Below are 4,572 nucleotides of genomic sequence, written 5' to 3' on the forward strand. Positions count from 1 at the left end.
AAGCTAGAAACCTCAAAATGTATTGTTTACAACTCTTTTTCTAGGGTTCCTACCGGTCTTCTTTCTCATGCCCACCACAATAGACCCGAGTAGAAAATGAACCAGCAAGATGTCTTGAATATGTTAAAGGAGGGACTGTGGAAAATTAGTGCGTTTTGGTGAACATTATCTGCGCCATCTTGCCACTTCCCCTGATGCCACACTTTGTCGTACGCGCCCGCCATTTTAAGATGTCCCGATCAGAACAAACCCTTTTGCATGCCGCTGGCCCCTGACATAGCCCTTTGCCTTCACTAAGCCTGCACGCTGACCACCCCCTGCTTGCACCTGCCTTGAGTCATAAACCCCTCTTCGGCGCTGCTCTGCCCCCGGCCCTCATCCTGTTCCCAGCGCGACACCTCCCTGCTTTCCTTTCATGATCTCCGGCCCTTAGATGCAAACCCCCTTTTTCCCCGTGAGCCCGTTTTGTCCTCCCCGTTCCCAAGCCGACACCCAGCTCTGCCGATACCACCCTTGCCCCTCCCCGTACAATAGAAAGCTTCCCCCATCAAAGAATCCCCGGGTTGATCAAAGCCCCCCCCACCCCATGAGATCCGATCAGACTCCCCACATTCCGTGAATCGGCGGATTATCCAGCTGCGCGATGCTCATCACCTGTTGTGACTAGGGTGGGGACTTTAACTGTAAATGTGTGTGGGAACGGGCCCAAAGGGGAGTTCCGAGAATGTCTTTTCCGCACATCAAAGCTTTAAACATGTATGTGTAATCTGCAATAAAGTCATAAATGTGGATATAAGAGGCCAGGCCTCCGGGATGCAGTTAGAGCACCTCAGAACGATACCTTCTGTCCGTTTCGTTGTGTTCTCCTCCGGAGAGAATAAAAAAACCTTGTTTCCTGCTTTCCAGTCTCCAGCGCCTGCCTCTTCATTGATTTAAATAACTAGAGGGTCACAGAGGCAATACCGCCGGGCAAATATCGATTGTCCCCGACCCGAATGAACTTTTTACAGACAGCCTCTTTGAGACAGATAAAAAAGAAAAAGATAAAAAGGAGAGAATAGTGGTCATTACCAACTTCTCAAGTATGAGTAATAAAATTAAAAAATTGATAAATAGAAGTTGACCTCTTCTAGAAGATAAGGATTGAAATAGAATGGAGAAGCCGCTTTTTGCATTTTGGAGAAATAGAACTATTACAAATTGTATGGTTCATACTTATAGAGATCTGAAAGAACCACAACAAAGAGGAATCTTTGACAATAAAAAAATTTGTGGGCAACTTTCCATGTAGCACATGTATGAACTATAGTTCAATGATATATGGAAAAGAGATAGAAATGAACGGTGTGAAGCATGTTTTTAACACTATGGTCAATTGTATTACAAAGAAAGCAATTTGTCTAATTGTATGTCTGTGCAATAAAGGCTATGTAGGCGAAACTGGAGGAGAAGTAAGAACACGATTGAACGAGCATAGATCCGTCATTAGAATTGGTAAGAAAAATGCCCCACTCACAGAACACTGGCTACAGCACAAGCATAAAGTCTATGATATAAATGGTGTGTTTTTTAAAAGATCATTGGCACAAAGAGAGGAGGCAATTTAGGGATAAAAAGAAAGAAAAGAGAACTATTCTATATGAGTAAGTTTAAAACCTATATGTACGGCCTTCGAGTGTATGGATCTTTACTAGAAATGGTATATAATACATACTGAAAGGAGGTAGTATACTTTATTGATGAAAAGAATATGTTAATTCATCGGGGCCCCCTCAAGTAAACAATTAGATGATGTTAATAAGAACTAATGAGTAATTTACTTCGATTAATTATTGAATGCTCTATGGAGGGAGTGTAAATATATAATACCATTGCCATAACATAAGGGCACTATAAAGAATCAATGTTACTTGTAGAGAATATTTTCGATCTGATTTAGATATATATTTAGATCCTTGATATGGTTATATGCATTTTGATACATTTTTAAGAGAGGAAGATGGCTGCCACGCTATAGTGAATAAGAAAATATATGGTAGGCTAAATGCACTTGAATATATTGCTGATAGAGACAGATGGCCACCATGCTGCAGACATAAAAAAAAAAAGTATAAGTGACCTATTGGTCATTAGATGCAGGTATGAGAGAATATCGTCACAATATGGAAGCTGTTTATTGTTAAACATCCTGGCACGAACACATTATATAGTATGGCCATTTATGTTTATAAATCGAAACAAATAGTGGAACATTGCGAACAGTGACTTGCCTGATTTAAATATGGTGGGGCGTTTGGTACAGATGCATATTTGACGTATGATGTGTCTATAAAAGTGGAACAGTCCTGTTTATCCGGTTTAACATTTGGAATACTCGATCAGGAAGACGAGTACACCTTATTCCAGTAAGTGGGGTAGATTTTTGCACTTACAATGGGGCTCCGCAATGCAATTTAAGCGGGAATTGGAAAGCTTCACTAATTAGTTAAAAAATGGTTTTAACAAAGGTTCTCTAAGTGTCTGTCTAGATCGGTGCATACAAACTCGGGTAAGGGCTGGATATGACTAGCCTCTCAAATTCATTTTGAAGCTAGCACTAAAGGGGCAGCATTAACGGTGCGACTATAGTATTAAACTATAATAAACAAACCCATAAGACTGTATAAGGAAATTGTATTAAAACGTCATGTACCTAGAAAGTTATAAAGGTTTTACAAAAAAATGTGTTTCTGCATTTTTAATAGAATTGAGAGGGCAGAAGGGAGATATGACGACCAACAGAATACCGAAATTTAAGAGTACGGGTCCAGCAAACAAGACAACTAATCTCAGGCGTAGTACAGCCATGATCTAATGATGGGCTGCACACCATGTCTGATTGGATTATTAGACTGGTAAGCAGTAAAACTGGAAGTTAAAGGTTGATTTAAGTGATGATAAATCCCAACTTATGACAATAGCATGTAATACTTACCGATGTGTAGATATGAAATTATATACGAACCTTAAAGAAAGGAAGGATTAACAACACCACTACAGCAATCTACATTCCCCTGACTGACGCCTCACTGTTTGGAACAGATATTTATAGTAAGTCTATGTGATTAACAAAGGGAATGGCCGTATATGAATAAATAGGTATGAGTTTGTGGCCCCATAAACAACAGGATAAGGGTATATTCACCTGAGGGGCTATCAAATATTAAAAATATAAATAATTTAAAGAGACATCTCTCTCAAAGGTCTGAATATGATATTACCCCCAGGTCCCTTATGTCCTCGTCCCATTCATTAACATATGGAGATAACCATCTCCCGACAGAAAAAAAGAGCAGAGGCATGCTGGGACCCTAATACTGCCCCTCCCACCGGGAGTACATAAGCAGTACTTACCCAGCATCCCGTCTGTTCTTTTTTTCTGTCTTCGACAGAATGGACTGATGGTATGCTGTGATGTTGCTGCCCCTGCTCCTGCTGGCTGGGGTGGCGTGCAGGTTCTTCTCTGCTCCCCCTGCCTGGCTTCGCGGGCAGGGGTGCTGTTTCCTGGTGTGTCTGCCTCCCGGTCTGCCTGGCTTGCTGGGAGGCATGGCTTCTTCCTGGCCGGTGTTCTGGATTTTGACAGGCCCTATGCGGCTGGTGCGCCGTCTCCCGAAATGCTTCCGGGTCGCTGTGCGCGTCTCCTCGAGCTTGGCCGGGTGGGAGACGCGCTGCGCCGGATGTTTGGAGGCGCAGCGCTGGATGGATTCCGGGGCTGGCTGTGTGAGTGGGGGCCTTGTTCGTGATGCTCCGGCCCCCGCTATGGGTGAGTCCCGCTTTGCGGTGTTGACTCTCTCTGTGCCCTACGTGACGGATTCCTATGAGTATGCTAGACTGACTGTCGGTTTTAGGTGGAGATATGTCATGCTACTGGGTTTCGTACCCCACTTTATTTTTGAGACGTTTGCATTGGATATTCCGATGTAATAGGGGCAATCTCATTTTGTATTGTGGTTCACCGCTTTTGCAGCCACAATCCAAGATCCGCATGGCAAAAGTCTGGAGATGCCGGGGATTGAACCCGGGGCCTCATTCATGCAAAGCATGCGCTCTACCACTGAGCTACTTCCCCATGTCTGCCGAGTTAGCCGAGGGTTCGAGCCTCGGGGTCGCCTGTGATTCTGGGTGCATCACTTCTACTATGCTACTGGATGTGAGGCGCATACATTGGTCATGTTTTGCACCTTTGTATTTGTGTTATTGGTGTTGTTACTGCTTTTCCTTCTGATGTGTTGCTGTGTCTTGAGGTGCCCTCTGGGCGGTGCACTCCTTTCCTTTCTTCCCGGAGTTTCTTTTTTGTCCTGGAGCGGGAGTTCGTTCCTTGTTCTCCATGGCCATGGAATTCGATTTCTGTTTCCGCGGTCGGTGTGTCCTCCGGTGGCTGGCTTTCGTACCCTGCTTGCCGTGGGGAAGGTTCCTTCCTCTGGACTTTTCTGGCCGCTGATTTTAACCCATGGCCCTTTACTTTACCTGGCCCTTCTGGTTGTTGGGCTGCGGGAGCTCCTGGGGATGCCGGGGTTTGAACCCGGGACCTCA

At 44.2% G+C, this 4,572-nt stretch overlaps 1 non-coding gene across 1 annotated transcript; it reads right to left on the reverse strand.

Moving 5' to 3' along the window:
• Positions 1-4,036: 4,036 nt before the first annotated feature.
• TRNAA-UGC (transfer RNA alanine (anticodon UGC)) lies at positions 4,037-4,108 on the reverse strand. Its single transcript has one exon. It is a non-coding gene; the product is annotated as a tRNA-Ala (tRNA).
• Positions 4,109-4,572: the final 464 nt, after the last annotated feature.

Source organism: Lissotriton helveticus, chromosome 7 (genome assembly GCF_964261635.1).
Source record: "Lissotriton helveticus chromosome 7, aLisHel1.1, whole genome shotgun sequence".
Classification (NCBI taxonomy): Eukaryota; Metazoa; Chordata; class Amphibia; order Caudata; family Salamandridae; genus Lissotriton; species Lissotriton helveticus.